The sequence below is a fragment of the Dendrobates tinctorius genome, unplaced genomic scaffold (genome assembly GCF_039654945.1).
Source record: "Dendrobates tinctorius isolate UK_male_01 unplaced genomic scaffold, ASM3965494v1 ptg000035l, whole genome shotgun sequence".
In the NCBI taxonomy this organism is placed as follows: Eukaryota; Metazoa; Chordata; class Amphibia; order Anura; family Dendrobatidae; genus Dendrobates; species Dendrobates tinctorius.
The window spans coordinates 21,857,349-21,876,812 of record NW_027361703.1 but is presented as its reverse complement, the minus strand read 5'-3'; the positions used below and the strand labels follow the sequence as shown (position 1 = coordinate 21,876,812).

General features: G+C 46.8%; 1 long non-coding RNA gene across 1 annotated transcript; it reads right to left on the bottom strand.

The window, feature by feature from the left end:
- Positions 1-527: 527 nt before the first annotated feature.
- On the bottom strand, positions 528-19,039 carry LOC141087823 (uncharacterized). The gene is made up of 2 exons (XR_012231731.1): positions 18,736-19,039; positions 528-808 (listed from the first exon to the last, which is right to left on the bottom strand). It is a non-coding gene; the product is annotated as an uncharacterized lncRNA (long non-coding RNA).
- Between the last annotated feature and the right edge of the window lie 425 nt (positions 19,040-19,464).

Genomic DNA, 19,464 nt, shown 5'->3' with positions numbered 1-19,464 from the left:
TTGCACAATGCCCGCACATACAAAAATCGGTATAAGAAATCAACACATACCCATCATGTCATAGCACAGCCACTGGTCAAAGAGCCCCAACGCGTGTTTTGCGGTGAAAGTCCGGCTTCCTCGGTGGGCGTGGCTAGAGAAATAAATCCCACCCATTTATCCCCGGCCACATCAAGTTATATGGCTACTGTACACCAATGTAGAGAGGGGAGGGGCGCATGCGCCCTGGGTCAGATGGCACCACTATCCGCGAGCAGATCCAGAGTGTGGTGATGTCACCCGGGGGCGACCGGCGCCTGGCCATCTCCCAGGCGATGCCAGAGACACAAAGGAGGAGACCCGAGCGCGCTGACGTCACACCGGGAGGACTGACGCCAAGCAGTCACCGTGGCAACGCAGCGCACTACTGATAGACTACCAGCGGGCATGGAACCACCAAATGCTATGTAAAGAAAATACTGCTTAGAAAAATAATATTAAATAATAAAGATATCTCCTATCTCAAGAAATAATACAATACTAGAAGATAGATATAACACTATTATTGGCAGTATAAAATTAACCTCTCATAACAGAGGTTAACATATTAATACAATAAGAATGGACATATTAACATGTTGATAGCATGTCAATACAAAAAAGATAAACATTAATTCAGAAACTGACCAGTATAATAACATGAATCAATATAAGAACGATATATAAGGAAATTTCTTTCTTTTCATCAATCTTCGCAGAAGTTCTTCAGATGTATGATGTATAGCCCCAACTCATAAGTATGGAAATCGATGACAATGTATATATAAACCTGGGTAGAAAAAAAAAACAAGTCAAAAGAAGGAATAAAGTGAAAGAAAACAAAACCAAGTGCGCATGCGCGTGAATGCATATAAATATACATGCATACGAATGCACACTACCCATATTGCTCAATAAAGCAAAACATAAAAACAAGAATAAAAGAGATAAAGGGACAAACAAGATCCCTTCAAGAGAAATGACAGGCATTCAATTTATAAAAAAAGACGCAAATCCTAATGATTCATTTATTCCTTGTGGAGTCATGGTGCCCAAAACCGTGATCCCCCTGCATTCCTTTTGGGCAAGGAGGCGCCTCCCCTTATTCCACTTTTTATATGTTGGATACCTCTGACAAGAAAAGTTTTTGGGTCACAGTTCTGCACTGATTTATAATGCTGAGGGATAGTTTTGAGTTGTGTCAGGTCCGTGACGGTCTTGGCTGCCAAGATATCACGGACGTGCTCTCTAGTCCGTGTTTTAAGTTGGCGACTAGTTAACCCCACATAAATTTTTGGGCACCCACATGTTGCATAATAAATCACCTGTGAGGTGTTACAGGTAATATTCTGACATATAGAAAAAGTTTTCAAATCATCAGCTGATTGAAAAGATGAAGGGCGCAAAATATTTTTGCATGCCACACAGTCCCCACAGGGATAACATCCCAAAGGGGACCACAAGAATTAAAAGGGTTTTTGCTGAAAGGGACATAGTGGGAATGTACTAACATATCTCCCAGATTTGGACTTCTACGGTATGTCATGAGTGGACGTTCAGATATAGCATTGGTTAAAGAAGGTTCTGTTTTCAAAATGTTCCAATGTTTACTGAGTATGTTTCTCATATCATCCCATTCCCCATTAAATGTAGAAATGAACCTAACAACACCTTGCTGTTGCTTTTTATCTGAAGTGGGATATAGCAAGGATAATCGATTAGCTATTCTTGTCCTGTCAAAACCCCTTTTTACACATCGTTTACTATAGCCTCAGGAAAGAAAATGATCTGTAAGATTATCCGCCTGATTACGGAATTTGGCATCAGAACAGATTCATTTGATACGTAAAAATTGGCCAACCGGAATGGCCCATATCGTTGTTTGGGGGTGGCAGGATCTGGCATGGAGAAGAGAATTGACAGTGGTGGGCTTTCTGTACATATCTGCCTGTAGGTTTAGGTTTCAATCCACCTGCATTTTAATGTCAAGAAAGTCCACCTCACTATTACTAACAGTATATGTCAATTTGATGTTATATCTATTGCAATTCAAATCCTCCATGAATTTCTTAAGTTGTTGTTGTGACCCCTGCCTCACCATAAACACATCATCAATGTAGCGCAGCCAGCACTGCACATGGTCAGCGGCCTGCCCGCCCCCCTCCGCAAAGACCTCCCTCTCCCAGTACCCCAGGAAGAGGCCAGCAAAAGAGGGCGCACAAGCCGCGCCCATGGCAGTGCCATATAGCTGCAAGTAAAACTTGTCCTTAAACACAAAGAAGTTATGAGTTAAGACATAGTCAAGTAATTCCAACACCAAATCGCATGTTGGGCCATCCCAGTTGCTGCCCAAACGAAAGAATCTGCAAGCATCAATACCATCTTGGTGGCAGATGCAAGTATAAAATGATTCAATATCCGCCACAACTAGAAACATGTCGGGTTCCAATGACATGCCATCAATCCTAGCCAGGACGTCCATCGTGTCACGAGCATAGGAGGGAAGTGCCTCCACCAGTGGTTTCAGATAATGATCAATGAATTTGCAAATGGGTTCGCACAACCCCCCCAATGCCCGACACGATTGGACGCCCCGGTGGCTCCAAAGGATGCTTGTGGATCTTAGGTATAAAATATATAGTAGGAATTCTAGGAAATTTGGTAAGGAGACCCTCATAGATCTGTTTTGGGATGATGCCTTGTTCAAAGGCCCTAAGGAAGATCTCTTCTAAACTGTCAGTAAATGTTTTTAAAGGACTGTGATCTATCTTCCGATAAGTCACCCTGTCTCTCAACTGTCTATTGGTCTCCTTCTCATACATCTCTTGTGGCCACAGCACTATGTTTCCCCCCTTGTCCGCAGGTTTTATCACAATATTGGGAAATGATCTTAATTCCTGTATTGCTGTCCATTGCTGTACCGTCAAATTGTCAAAATTCCGTCTAGTGGAAATTCTACGAAAATCTTCCACTACCAATTTGGTAAAAATCTCCACTGCCGGACACAGGGACAAAGGGGGAAACCTAATGGATTTAGGACGTAGAGAGAGGGGAAACATACCTGTGGGATTAGGATCCTGTTCCCTTAGTAGTTCCTCCAATGCACATAGAGCCTCCTCCTCAAGCTGATCGTAGTTCGCCATGTGCACTGCTAGTTCCACCATATGCAGCTCTCAAGTTCAGCTCACCATACCAGAAACTCTGAGTAGGACAAGAAAGTACTCATCCTCTCATCTGCGTACACTGTGTTTGAACGCCCACATTGCCAAACTAATCATGTTAGAGATGATGCCCTACCGGTTGGTTGAAAGCGAAGCTTTCCACGAGCTCATGGCCTACGCAGTACCACGCTATGACCTACCCAGTCAGCACTTCTTTTCTCAAAAAGCCATCCCAGCCCTCCACCTGCATGTGAAAGACTGCATTGTCCATGCACTCAAGCAATCAGTGAGTGGAAAGGTGCACCTCACAACTGATGCATGGTCCAGTAGGCATGGCCAGGGCCGTTACGTGTCCATCACTGTGCACTGGGTTAATGTGGTGGATGCAGGCTCCACAGGGGACAGTGGCGGTGGGACAGTGCTGCCTAGCCCATTGTATAGGAAACAGTTGACTGTAGGCGTTCAACCCTCCTCCTCCTCCTCCTCCAGAAGCGAAAGTTTGTCCACAGAGCGCAGTCACACGAGCACTCCATCCGCAACTGCTAGTGTTGCACACGTGGTGTCCCACTATTGAACAGCTAGCATCAGCAGGCTGTGTTGAAGATGATGTGTTTGGGCGACAACAGACACACCGCGGAGGTACTGGCCGACTACTTGCAGCGACAAACTGAGTCATGGCTGGGCAGTCTACATCTTGAGGCAGGCAAGGTAGTTAGTGATAGCGGCCGGAATTTTGTGGCAGCCATAGCCCTTTCAAAACTCAAACACATACCTTGCCTGGCTCACACCTTGAACCTGGTGGTGCAGTGCTTCCTCAATAATTATCCGGAGTTAACAGCCCTGCTCTATAAGGTGCGAAGACTGTGCTCACACATCCGCCGGTCGCCTATACACTCCAGTCGTATGCAGAAGCTGCAGCGATTGCTCCACCTTCCCAAGCACTGCCTAATTATCGATGTTGCAACAAGGTGGAACTCCACCCTGCACATGGTTCAGAGGCTGTGCGAACAGAGGCAGGCTGTAATGAATTTGTGGGAGGATACATGGGCAGGCAGTTTGAGGGTAGACATGGAGTTGTCTGGTGTGCAGTGGTCGAAGCTGAAAGACCTTTGTAAAGTCCTTCAGTGTTTTGAGGAATGTACACGGCTGGTAAACGCAGACGGCGCCATCATAAGCAAGAGCATCCCAATTATGCATCTTCTCATGCAAACTTTGATGCACATTAAGGAGCAGGTGTCTGCAGCCGAGGAGGAAGAGGAGTAGGGAAGCCTTGATGACAGTCAGCCATTGTCTGCTCAGGGAACTCTCCTGGATGAGGTGGAGGAAGAAGAGGAAGAGGAGGAGGAGGAGGATGATGGGATGATTATTTAGGGGAGGAGGATGCTTCTCAGGGGGCAAGAGAAAATCTTGGTGTGGCAAGGTCAGGTACAGGGTTTGTGCGTGACTGGAGGGATGTTGATTTGCCAGAAAGTGCTCCTCCACCCAGCAATCGCAGTGACACCTGGAACATTGGCCCACATGTCTGATTATGCCTTGCAGATCCTAAAAAGGGATGCATTGCCAAAATGATGAACAATGACGACTACTGGTTGGCCAGCATCCTGGATCCACGCTATAAAGGCAAATTTCAAAACATCATGCCACACGAGAACCTAGAGCTAACATTGACTAGCAAACAAGCAACTCTGGTAAACCGTTTGTTTGAGGCATTCCCAGCACACAGCGGTGGTGATGGTTCTCCCACGAGCCGTAGGGGGCAACATGGAAGAGGTTCTGTGGTACACATAGCCGAAGTGGCGTTGGACACAGGGGTTTCTTGACCATGTTGTGGACTGATTTTTCAAGTACCGCTCACACGACTGGTAATACTGCATCGATTGAAAGTGACAGGAGACAGCAGTTGTCAACTATGGTTACAAACTACTTCTCCTCCCATATCGATGTTCTCCCTCACAGGTCATTCCCCTTTGACTATTGGGCCGCTAAACTGGACACCTGGCCTGAATTGGCACAATATGCCTTACATGAGCTCGCTTGCCCTGCTGCTAGTGTGCTATCCAAAAGAGTCTTCAGTGCTGCTGGATCAATCCTGACAGAAAAAAGGAACCGTCTGTCGACCCAAAATGTTGATGATCTAACCGTCATTAAAATGAACCATGCATGGGTTTCAAAGGATTTGTCCCACCTTCCCCTGCTGACACGTAAGTTGCCAGAAAAATGGCTCGCTCTTGTCCTCCTCTTCCTCAGACTTTTCCAATTCCTCCATTTTCAGCTGCTGAATGTCCAACATCAACATATGCCATTTTTTCAACCTCCCTAAATGGGTTGCCTCCCCCTAGGGCCGGGGTCACCACCTGGCCCACGCACTCGTGCGAGCGCCGTTGCCCTGGACAGGTGGGTGGGCCCACTCTTGGGCGACGGCACTGGCACAGGGTACCTCGTAATACAATCAAGTGTCTCTGAAGGTGGGGGTGCACACCCGCCATCAGACACACCGGCGTACTATGAGAGGCCCTGTGCCAGTACCGCCGCCCACGAGTGTGCCCCCCTGCTTCCTCAGTGCCCCAGCACTTGCAATACTTACCTCTCCCTGCTCCGCCGTTGTATAGTCTGGGCTGTTAAATCCTTCACTGGAACTGCCAATACAAATTTGGTGAACTGATAGATGATGGTTAAGAGCTATGCCCTGTCCTGCTGGGCTCTATCTTCAGATCATCAATGGCTTCCATCTGTTATGGACGTCGACTCACAATGAGATGCAGTGGTGGTTTATCATCAGCTTTCACGGTTTTCCTACTCACAGATGTGTAACATTCCTGCCCACATTTTTAAATGTGTCCTCTCATGCCAATCCAATAGAATCACCTACGGCCTGTGGCTTCTGTCTTTTGCACTCCAAAGTTACCTGACAGATCATGATAGGCAGCGAGGACAATGTCTACATCTCTCCCTGTGATCACAATTTGATGAAGATGAGTAACGGTGATGGGATCCACGGTACTGCGATGTAGCAATCCTTTCTTCACAAGAACTGCTTTCGCTGTCTCCACAGACAAAGTAATTGAGGGTCAGCATCGCCTCTGAGAATTCTCCCGGGAGTTTTTCCCGTGATTAGTAATTCCAAAATTTCTGCAATCACTCGACTTTCCGTTTGTACTTGTATCCATCTTGTTTCCTCTTGCGGAGAGTCTGGACTGTCTTACTGAGACTGAAATCTATATGAAGATTGAAAAATGCCCCAACAGTGTATACTGGTGTATGCTTCGAATACATTACCCTTTTTCTACCTTTTAGATTTTTGTGTAATCCATACTGAGGCTGTGAGTTTCTTTGTCGGACTACGGAAATATACACAGAGATTTTTAATGTTTAAACTATGCTATATATAACTGGTATCCAGTGATACTGTACCCTTTCTCAACTTTCTGCAATCTTGTCGAATCCATACTGGGCCTGAGACCGTCTGAGTCTGCCTCCTGATATATAGACATAGATTTGTAGTGTGTAAAATATGCTACATATATACCTGTTATCCCTTGATACTGTACCCTTTCTCAACTTTCTACAATCTTGTTGAATCCATACTGGGCCTGAGACCATCTGAGTCTGCCTCCTGATTAGAGATGAGCAGTGTTCGAGTCGGCCTGTTCTCCAAGTTCAAATTCGAGCTGTTTTGGGCGGTGTTCGAGCCATTTGTCGAACTCGAACACTTTGCTTAAAATTCGGCTGTTCGAGGTTCCGTTCAAGAACGGTTCGTTCACCAAAAGCGTAACTTTATTTTCACATTAATAGTTTTCAATGTTAATAGACAGTTTCATGGCATAGTAGCGGTGTCTGGTAGCCAGCGGTGTAGTGCACCTGTCAAGTAGCTACACCGTGTGTGTTTCTAATAATTTTTTACTGGATCTTGTCCAGAAAATCCTTTTGGGCCTTGTAGCACTGCCTGCTACTCAGCAGAGGAGCCCACCCATGAACCTAGCTATGCCGCCTGTTTATGAAAGAACCAGTTTTTGACTGCATTTAGCCTAGTTAATACTTTGGGCCTAGTAACTGTGTCTGCTACTCAGCAGAGGAGCCCACCCGTGAACCAAGCTGTGCCGCCTGTTTATGTAAGAACCATTTTTTAACTCCATTTAGCCCAGTGAATACTTTGGGCCTAGTACCTTTGTCTACTGCTCAGCAGAGGAGCCCACCCATGAACCTAGCTATACCGCCTGTTTATGTAAGCACTGTCTGCTACTCAGCAGAGTTGCCCACCCGTGAACCAAGCTATGCTGCCTGTTTATGTAAGAACTGCGTGCTACTCAGCAGAGGAGCCCAGCTGTTAAGCAAGCTACAGCACCTGTGGTTTGGACACTTAATTTTTTCACATTCTTTCTGGAATGTCGGTTAGGCCTAATTCCGGAATTCCAGTTGACCTGCATTTACTGGGAAATCCTCGTTCGTGGGGAAGAATTGGAATCCCAGATCCCCATCACTAACGGGATTGAGTGGGTTTTCCGCACCTGTAAGCGACACGCGCTGGTCCTTTCAGTGTAGCGCACATGCAGCCCCGGACATGTAAGGGCATGACAGACCTGTTATTGCTCGATCTCATGTGCCAGAGCCTTGCATGTTCCTCTAGTAAGCTGGACGCGGACCGCGGGGCATGCCTGAGTCTCTTTCGTTAACTGAATTAAGCTGACAAATTGCTAGCACAACTAAAAACGGCCATGCACCACCACCCACAGAATCAACAAAGCTTGCAATCTGTCCATCTTTTCCGTGGCTGGCATGGTTGATTTTGCCCGTGTGGAGTCCAATTAAGCTGCAGGCTCCACTCCTGGTGGTGCCCTTCTGGACACTCCTTTAAGGTTCGGCTTTCCAACCATACTGCCCCCAGAAACCAAACACTTTGCCTTCATGGACGCTGTTCGGAGGGTCGCGGGAATAACACCGCCCTATCGGCAGTTGGCATAATTTATGGTGGGAAGTCCGACGGTATATGATCGTCTTCGATTTTAGAATTTTAGATTTTTTTTATTTTAGATTTTTAGTCCAGCCTTTCTTGACTTTATAAGGGCATGACATGCCTATAGCTGTGTCTCTTCCTCCTCCTTTTACTCCTCCTCCTCTTTTCTATATGTAGTTGCCCTTTTCCATATGTTATTTTTGTCTTCTGAGCATTTTGTCTGCTTTGGGACACCTTTTAATGTGTTTTGTAATTGTTTTCTATATGTTTGTATGTGTTTGTGTTTGCCTACCATTGTTTTCAATGGGGCTCGACGGTGTTCGTCGAACGTTCGACGAACATTCGACGAACTTGCCTCCTGTTCGACGAACCGAACCGAACTCGAACACTAGCGGGGTGGCTCAACATTACTCCTTAGAAAAAACCTCGGCACACAGTATAATATGAATCTATTATTTATTCATCCAAAAAAGGCATGATATGTTGTACTGAGACCAATACTATACAGACAAATAATCGACGTTTCGGCTATTAAGCCTTCCTCACGATTTTATCTTAATAGTTGAAAATATCAGCTCAGCCTGGTCCTCCTGGACGTGGTGTCAAGTGGTGTTTACCCACGTCCAGGAGGACCAGGCTGCTCTGATATTTTCAACTATTAAGATTAGAGTTGAGCGAAACGGGTCGAAAAAATTCAAAAGTCGCCGACTTTTAGCAAAGTCGGGTTTCATGAAACGAAACCCGACCCTAGGATGAGGTCGGCCACGAGGTCGGCGACTTACGCGCCAAAGTCGCATTTCAAAAGTTTGTTTTGCGCTCTTTTTCAGCCAATCAGGATCCACGGACACTGTGGGCAACGTGATGACATAGGCACGGGTCACCACCATCTTTCAAAAGGGCATGCAAGTGATTGGCTTGCTTTGGTGGGCGTCACAGGGGGTATAAAATGGCGTGCACGCCGACCGCCATCTTACTTCTGCCGATCTCAGTATAGGGAGAGGTTGCTGCTGATTCTGTAGGGAGAGCGTTAGGCAGGGAAGAAGACCAAAAAACTGCTTCTGCTGCTAGCGATTTGGCCTGCACAACACACCAGTCACTGTGTGTGCAGTGCAAGGGGAGGCTATATAGTGGTGTATCAGTGGTGTTGGTTGTTGGGCTGCCTTCTAAGGCTTCCTGACAGGCTGGCATTGCTGTTTACCCACTGCTCCGCAAACTGCTTTTTTAAAAGCAATCCAATCTCCCTTATCCTCTAGTCACTTTGGTCACAGCTGTGCCATCGAGCCTGTCACATAGCGCTCAGATATTCATTGGGCCTCAAACTGCTTTTTTAAAAGCAATCCCAATTTTTTTTTTTTGTCCTGCTGAGAAGAAAAAAAAAACTGCTTCTGCTGCTGATAGCAATTTGGCCTGCACAACACACCAGTCACTGTGTGCAGTGCAAGGGGAGGCTATATAGTGGTGTATCAGTGGTGTTGGTTGTTGGGCTGCCTTTTAAGGCTTCCTGACAGGCTGGCATTGCTGTCTACCCACTTCTCCGCAAACTGCTTTTTTAAAAGCAATCCAATCTCCCTTATCCTCTAGTCACTTAGGTCACAGCTGTGCCATCGAGCTTGTCACATAGCGCTCAGATATTCATTGGGCCTCACACAATCCAAAAGTGTCCAGTGTCCAAAAGTGTGTGCAGAGATTCAAACTCTCACTTATCCTCTAGTCACTTAGGTCACAGCTGTGCCATCGAGCTTGTCACATAGCGCTCAGATATTCATTGGGCCTCACACAATCCAAAAGTGTCCAGTGTCCAAAAGCGTGTGCAGAGATTCAAAATCTCCCCTGTCCTATAGACACCTTTTTTTTACATACTATATAGTTTGTTGGATTTTGTCTACATTTCTACCAAAAATGAGGAAGGCTGGTGGAAGAGGCCGTGGAATTGGGCAGGGGTTGGCAGCTGGTAATGATGGTGTTGGTGGTGGATCTGATGGTAGTGGCAAGAGCAAAATAGGACCGAATGCAGGAGGTGTTGAGCCTGCGTCATCGTCTGGCTACATAAGGCCTCGAACGCTTAGTTTTCTAGGAGTTGGCAAACCGCTTTTAAAGCCAGAGCATCAGGAAAAAGTTTTGTCTTACATTGCTGACTCAGCCTCCAGCTCTATCGCCTCCTCTTCTTCAGTTGTAAAAAGTAAAAGCACTGAGTCGTCATTGGAGGCTCATGTTCATGAACCACACCTTTCCTTGTGTCCTTCACCCCAACCAAGATTGAAGGATGACGCAGGCCATACTACTGATTACTCCATGGATTTGTTTTCACATACCATGCCTGGATTATCAAGTGAAATGGTGAATTACCCAGGCCAAGATGAATCTGACATGGAGTGCACTGATGCACAGCCGCTGATGGATGATTCTGCTGGTACATTCACTCAGAGCACTACATTGTCCTCGCAGTGTACAGAGCCAGATTCTGACCCTGATGAGACTCAGGTGCACCTTCCCGCACACTATACCACCATACACGGTGACACAGAGGAAGGTGCACATGACATAGAAGAGGAGGTGATGGATGACCCAGTTGTTGACCCAGATTGGCATCCATTGGGGGAAGAGGGTGCTGCTTCCAATAGCTCAGATGAGGAGCATCCACAGCAGACATCGACATCGCAACAGCTGTTATCTGGCAGGCCCGGAGCACTCCAAAGACAGGTTCCAAACATCAAAAGAGTTGCTGGACAGCTTGTCCAGAGGGTCAAAAGATCACAGCGTGCTAGGCCGCAAAATGTCTGCCAAAGTAGGAAGAGTGCAGTGTGGCACTTTTTTGAACAAAATCCTCATGATCAGGCCAAGGTTATCTGTAAGAAGTGCGCAAAGACCTTTAGCCGAGGGAAAAATCTGAAAAATTTGAATACCAGTTGCATGCTTAGACATTTAACCAGCATGCACTTGCAAGCATGGACACAACACCAAACCTCAAGTGCCACATGTGCAACTGATCACAACGAAGGTAGTCAGCAACGCTACATTGTTTCCCCCACTGTAAGCCCACCGGTTAGCACAGCAGCAAATGTTGAGGTGTCGTTGCAAGGCCACAGCAGTCAGGGAATCCCACTGTTATATCAACGAAAGACTGATTCTAGGCCATCAGAAAGAACACCAACTCCATCACCATCATCAACCCTCTCTCAGTCCGCCCTGTCCACCGCTACTTCCACCATATGCAGCTCTCAAGTCCAGCTCACCCTCCCAGACACTATGAGTAGGTCAAGAAAGTACTCAGTCTCTCATCCACGTACACTGGGTTTGAACGCCCACATTGCCAAACTAATCTCGTTTGAGATGATGCCCTTTCGGTTGGTGGAAAGCACAGCTTTCCGCGAACTCATGCAGTACCACGCTATGACCTACCCAGTCGCCACTTCTTATCTCGCAAAGCCATCCCAGCCCTCCACCATCATGTGAAAGACCGCATTGTCCATGCACTCAAGCAGTCAGTGAGCGGAAAGGTGCACCTCACAACTGATGCATGGTCCAGTCGGCATGGCCAGGGCCGTTACGTGTCCATCACTGCGCACTGGGTTAATGTGGTGGATGCAGGGTCCACAGGGGACAGCGGTGGTGGGACAGTGCTGCCTAGCCCACGGTATAAGAAACAGTTGGCTGTAGGCGTTCGACCCTCCTCCTCCTCCACCTCCTCCAGAAGCGAAAGCTAGTCCACAGAGCGCAGTCGTACGAGCACTCCATCTGCAGCTGCCACTGTTGCACACGATATGTCCCCCTATCGAGCAGCTAGTGGAAAGCGTCAGCAGGCTGTATTGCAGATGATGTGTTTGGGCGACAGACACACCGCCGAGGTGCTGGCCGAGTACTTGAAGCGACAAACTGAGTCATGGCTGGGCAGTGTACATCTTGAGGCAGGCAAGGTAGTTAGTGATAACGGCCGTAATTTTGTGGCAGCCATAGCCCTTTCAAAACTCAGCCACATACCTTGCTTGGCTCACACCTTGAACCTGGTGGTGCAGTGCTTCCTCAAAAATTATCCGGAGTTAACAGCCCTGCTCCAGAAGGTGCGAAGACTGTGCGCGCACATCCGCCGGTCGCCTGTACACTCCGTTCGTATGCAGAAGCTGCAGCGATTGCTCCACCTTCCCAACCACCGCCTCATTATCGACATTGCAACAAGGTGGAACTCCACCCTGCACATGGTGGAGTGGCTGTGCGAGCAGAGGCAGGCCATAATGCATTTGTGGGAGGATACACGGCCAGGCACTTTGAGAGCAGACATGGAGTTGACAGGTGTGCAGTGGTCGAAGCTGAAAGACCTTTGTAAAGTCCTTCAGTGTTTTGAGGAATGCACACGGCTGGTAAGCGCAGACGACGCCATCCTAAGCATGAGCATCCCACTTATGCGTCTGCTCATGCAAACTTTGACGCACCTTAAGAAGCAGGTGTCTGCAGCCAATGTTGATGAGGAGGAAGAGGAGGAGGGAATCCTTGATGACATTCAGCCATTGTCTGCTCAGGGACCTCTCCTGGATGAGGTGGAGGAAGAAGAGGAGGAGGAGGAGGATGATGGGGATGATTACTTAGGAGAGGAGGATGCATCTCGTGGGGCAAGTGAAAATGTTGGCATGGCAAGGTCTGGTACAGGGTTTGTGCGTGACTGGAGGGATGTGGATTTGCCAGAAAGTGCTCCTCCACCCAGCACTCGCAGTGCATCATTGACACTGGGAACATTGGCCCACATGTCAGATTATGCCTTGCAGATCCTAAAAAGGGACCCCCGCATTGCCAAAATGATGAACGATGACGACTACTGGTTGGCCAGCATCTTGGATCCACGCTATAAAGGCAAATTACAAAACATCATGCCACAGGAGAACCTTGACCTAATATTGGCTAATAAACAAGCAACTCTGGTAAATCGGTTGCTTGAGGCATTCCCAGCACACAGCAGTGGTGATGGTTCTCACACGAGCCGTACGGGCCGGGGGCAGCTTGGCAGAGGTGTTCATGGTGCACACAGCAGAAGTGGCGTTGGAGACAGGGGTTTCATGACAATGTTGTGGACTGATTTTTCAAATACCGCTCACACAACTGGTAATACTGCATCGATGGAAAGTGACAGGAGACAGCAGTTGTCAACTATGGTAACAAACTACTTTTCCTCCCATATCGATGTTCTCCCACACAGGTCATTCCCCTTTGACTATTGGGCCGCTAAACTGGACACCTGGCCTGAATTGGCACAATATGCCTTACAGGAGCTCGCTTGCCCAGCTGCAAGTGTGCTATCGGAAAGAGTCTTCAGTGCAGCTGGATCAATCCTGACAGAAAAAAGGACCCGTCTGTCAACCCAAAATGTGGATGATCTAACCTTCATTAAAATGAACCACGCATGGGTTTCCAAGGATTTTGTCCCACCTTCCCCTGATGACACATAGGGTGACAGAAAAATGGCTTGCTTTGGTCCACCTCTTCCTGGTACTTCACCTATTTCGCCTTTTGTATCAGCTGAATGTCCAACATCAACATATGCCACTTTCTAAAACTCCCTAACTGTGCTGCCTCCCCCCCCATGGCCGGGGTCACCACCTACCGCACGACACCGTGCGAGTGCCGTTGCCCTGGACAGGTGGGTAGGCCGACTCTTGGGCGCGGGCACTGGCACAGGGTCCCTCATAGTGCAATCAAGTGTCTCTGACGGTGGTGGTGCACACCCGCCGTCAGACACACCGCTGTACTATGAGGGGCCCAGTGCCAGTACCGACGCCCACGAGTGGGCCCCCCTTGCTTGGGCAGGGCCCCAGCATTTGCAATCTTTACCTCTCCCTGCTCCTCCGCTGTGTAATCTGGGCCATCAAATCCATACTGTGCCTGACACCGTCTGAGCCTGCCTCCTGAGACATATATTTTGAATGTGTACGCTATCCATACATGTTATCCAGGGATACGGTACCCTTTCTAACCTTTGTGCAATCACGTGCAATCCATACTGGGCCTAACACCGTCTGAGCCTGCCTCCTGAGACATATATTTTGAATGTGTACGCTATCCATACATGTTATCCAGGGATACGGTACCCTTTCTAACCTTTGTGCAATCACGTGCAATCCATACTGGGCCTAACACCGTCTGAGCCTGCCTCATGCTGTATAGACATATATTTTGAATGTGTACGCTATCCATACATGTTATCCGGGGATACGGTACCCTTTCTAACCTTTGTGCAATCACGTGCAATCCATACTGGGCCTAACACCGTCTGAGCCTGCCTCATGCTGTATAGACATATATTTTGAATGTGTACGCTATCCATACATGTTATCCAGGGATACGGTACCCTTTCTAACTTTTGTGCAATCACGTGCAATCCATACTGGGCCTAACACCGTCTGAGCCTGCCTCCTGAGACATATATTTTGAATGTGCACGCTATCCATACATGTTATCCAGGGATACGGTACGCTTTCTAACCTTTGTGCAATCACGTGCAATCCATACTGGGCCTAACACCGTCTGAGCCTGCCTCCTGAGACATATATTTTGAATGTGTACGCTATCCATACTTGTTATCCAGGGATACGGTACCCTTTCTAACCTTTGTGCAATCACGTGCAATCCATACTGGGCCTAACACCGTCTGAGCCTGCCTCATGCTGTATAGACATATATTTTGAATGTGTACGCTATCCATACATGTTATCCGGGGATACGGTACCCTTTCTAACCTTTGTGCAATCACGTGCAATCCATACTGGGCCTAACACCGTCTGAGCCTGCCTCCTGAGACATATATTTTGAATGTGTACGCTATCCATACTTGTTATCCAGGGATACGGTACCCTTTCTAACCTTTGTGCAATCACGTGCAATCCATACTGGGCCTAACACCGTCTGAGCCTGCCTCATGCTGTATAGACATATATTTTGAATGTGTACGCTATCCATACATGTTATCCGGGGATACGGTACCCTTTCTAACCTTTGTGCAATCACGTGCAATCCATACTGGGCCTAACATCGTCTGAACCTGCCTCATGCTGTATAGACATATATTTTGAATGTGTACGCTATCCATACATGTTATCCAGGGATAAGGTACCCTTTCTAAACTTTGTGCAATCACGTGCAATCCATACTGGGCCTAACACCGTCTGAGCCTGCCTCATGCTGTATAGACATATATTTTGAATGTGTACGCTATCCATACATGTTATCCGGGGATACAGTACCCTTTCTAACCTTTGTGCAATCACGTGCAATCCATACTGGGCCTAACACCGTCTGAGCCTGCCTCATGCTGTATAGACATATTTTGAATGTGTACGCTATCCATACATGTTATCCAGGGATAAGGTACCCTTTCTAACCTTTGTGCAATCACGTGCAATCTATACTGGGCCTAACAACGTCTGAGCCTGCCTCATGCTGTATAGACATATATTTTGAATGTGTACGCTATCCATACATGTTATCCGGGGATACGGTACCCTTTCTAACCTTTGTGCAATCACGTGCAATCCATACTGGGCCTAACACTGTCTGAACCTGCCTCATGCTGTATAGACATATATTTTGAATGTGTACGCTATCCATACATGTTATCCAGGGATAAGGTACCCTTTCTAACCTTTGTGCAATCACGTGCAATCCATACTGGGCCTAACACCGTCTGAGCCTGCCTCATGCTGTATAGACATATATTTTGAATGTGTACGCTATCCATACATGTTATCCGGGGATACGGTACCCTTTCTAACCTTTGTGCAATCACGTGCAAACCATACTGGGCCTAACACCGTCTGAGCCTGCCTCCTGAGACATATTTTGAATGTGTACGCTATCCATACATGTTATCCAGGGATACGGTACCCTTTCTAACCTTTGTGCAATCACGTGCAATCCATGCTGGGCCTAACACCGTCTGAGCCTGCCTCCTGAGACATATATTTTGAATTATTTTGATCAAAATTATGTTTACTAAATACCCTCATTATTATTATTACCTTTATGCATTATTTGCAGTATATTTTTTACTTTTAGTTGAGGATATTTGTGTGTTTTTTGCTTTTTGTTTTCTCTGGTTAATGGTCATGTGTAAATATGCACTTACATTGTGCATACACATTAACTTACTTTTCTCAGTTCAGATTTGTTTTTTATTCATTTCATTGTGCATTCAGTGCATATATGGGTGTGACCGCCCTCTTTCTGAGCTGGGAAAGCCATCCAGTCTGGCCTAAGCTGTTACAAGTGGTTCAGCCGCTCGACCCTTATTCACTTTCACGTCACTTGGCAAGTGAAAAGGTTTTAAATACTAGAGTAGGGACTGTCCCACAAGGGTTGCCGTGACGTGGCGATATGGCTTGTACATTATTTTGATCAAAATTATGTTTACTAAATACCCTTATTATTATTACCTTTATGCATTATTTGCAGTATATTTTTTACTTTTAGTTCAGGATATTTGTGTGTTTTTGCTTTTTGTTTTCTCTGGTTAATGGTCATGTGTAAATATGCACTTACATTGTGCATACACATTAAAGGGAAGGTGCCATCCAAAAAAATTTTTTCAGCAATTGAAAAAATGTAAAGAATTAATGTTTACATTTTCTTAAAAAATATTATCATTTGTTTTTAATTTTACAAAATATGAAAAATAATTTTAAAAAGTTTGGCATTTCCACTTGTTAACACTAGGGGGAGCAGCTACTGAAATTTGGCACAAAAACCTAGTGTACAACTAGCTCACATTACTGCACTGCAGTAATTATGGGCGGAGTCTGCTGACATGGTGTGATGTCTCCTCTCCTCCCCTTCTGGGTGCTTGCTTCTGGATCAGAACAGGTCACCAATCAGCAGAATTTTTTTCTGATGTTCTGTGGAGCAGACAAGTAGACGGTCCATCCATGTGTATAAAACACAGCGCTCTATGTATAATCCCTGGAACCGAACAGGGTGCCATAGACCAGCACACTGCTCTCCTGAAATACTCTGTGCTGCTGTAACCCTGCTCCCTCCACCATGTATCTCCCTCTGTGCCCCCCATAGACTGCTGATTGATGGCCTGTTCTGATCCAGACTTTGCAGGCAAAGACCCCATTCCCCTCCTCAGATCCTGTCCTGGCGATGTGTGAAAGCGAGGCGACAGGCGCAGTCCAGGTTGACGCTGGGAAGCAGGATGGGGGAAATGTAGCCATACAGTAACGATAAAAATGAGACCCCTCTCTTCAGCTGCCTCACCAGCCCTCCCCTGAATGCACCTAACTATTACCCCTGATCCGTGTGCAGGTGTTCAGCCAGAACCACCCTAGAATGGATCCCCTTTTAGCAGATAATACTGCCATAGAGTTCTCACACAATACCGCCATATACTTCACACATAATACCGCCATATAGATCATACACAATACAACCATGTAGATCACACATAAAACCAGCAGGGTGAAAGCAGCACAGAGTATTTCAGGAGAGCAGTATCACATGGGATAGGATTAGATACACGGCTCAGCAGTCAGTATCACACAGGATAGGATTAGATACACGGCTCAGCAGTCAGTATCACGCAGGATAGGATTAGATACACGGCTCAGCAGTCAGTATCACGCAGGATAGGATTAGATACACGGCTCAGCAGTCAGTATCACGCAGGATAGGATTAGATACACGGCTCAGCAGTCAGTATCACGCAGGATAGGATTAGATACACGGCTCAGCAGTCAGTATCACGCAGGATAGGATTAGATACACGGCTCAGCAGTCAGTATCACGCCGGATAGGATTAGATACACGGCTCAGCAGTCAGTATCACGCCGGATAGGATTAGATACACGGCTCAGCAGTCAGTATCACGCCGGATAGGATTAGATACACGGCTCAGCAGTCAGTATCACGCCGGATAGGATTAGATACACGGCTCAGCAGTCAGTATCACGCCGGATAGGATTAGATACACGGCTCAGCAGTCAGTATCACGCCGGATAGGATTATATACACGGCTCAGCAGTCAGTATCACGCAGGATAGGATTAGATACACGGCTCAGCAGTCAGTATCACGCCGGATAGGATTAGATACACGGCTCAGCAGTCAGTATCACGCAGGATAGGATTAGATACACGGCTCAGCAGTCAGTATCACGCAGGATAGGATTAGATACACGGCTCAGCAGTCAGTATCACGCAGGATAGGATTAGATACACGGCTCAGCAGTCAGTATCACGCAGGATAGGATTAGATACACGGCTCAGCAGTCAGTATCATGCAGGATAGGATTAGATACACGGCTCAGCAGTCAGTATCACGCCGGATAGGATTATATACACGGCTCAGCAGTCAGTATCACGCAGGATAGGATTAGATACACGGCTCAGCAGTCAGTATCACGCCGGATAGGATTATATACACGGCTCAGCAGTCAGTATCACGCAGGATAGGATTAGATACATGGCTCAGCAGTCAGTATCACGCAGGATAGGATTAGATACATGGCTCAGCAGTCAGTATCACGCAGGATAGGATTAGATACACGGCTCAGCAGTCAGTATCACGCAGGATAGGATTAGATACACAGCTCAGCAGTCTCTCTCTCTCCCCCCCGGACGGCACTTACGATAACTTCAGCTGCTGCGACATAGCCCTCCTTCTCCCCCCGGCAAATTCCTTCAGCTGCTGCGTCTGCCGTAAATGAAGCACGAGGTCGGGAGCCGACCGTTACACTTATGCCCCACTGCTGCCGTCAAGAGGCAGAGGGGTGTGTCCTTCACCAGCCACAAAAAAAACATGGAGGCCTCCAGTCACTGCATTCCTCAGGTATACTATCTGAACAACACCCTCCCCGTACTGCAGCTTACTGGACAACATTGTTTTATACTGTTTTATCTTTGACATGTAATTATAAAAAACCACGGCACCTTCCCTTTAACTTACTTTTCTCAGTTCAGATTTGTTTTTTATTCATTTCATTGTGCATTCAGTGCATATAGGGGTGTGACCGCCCTTTTTCTGAGCTAGGAAAGCCATCCAGTCTGGCCTAAGCTGTTACAAGTGGTTCAGCCGCTCGACCTTTTTTCACATTCACGCCACTTGGCAAGTGAAAAGGTTTTAAATACTAGAGTAGGGACTGTCCCACAAGGGTTGCCGTGACGTGGCGGGATGGCTTGTACATTATTTTGATCAAAATTATGTTTACTAAATACCCTCATTATTATTATTACCTTTATGCATTATTTGCAGTATATTTTTTACTTTTAGTTCAGGACATTTGTGTTTTTTGCTTTTTGTTTTCTCTGGTTAATGGTCATGTGTAAATATGCACTTACATTGTGCATACACATTAACT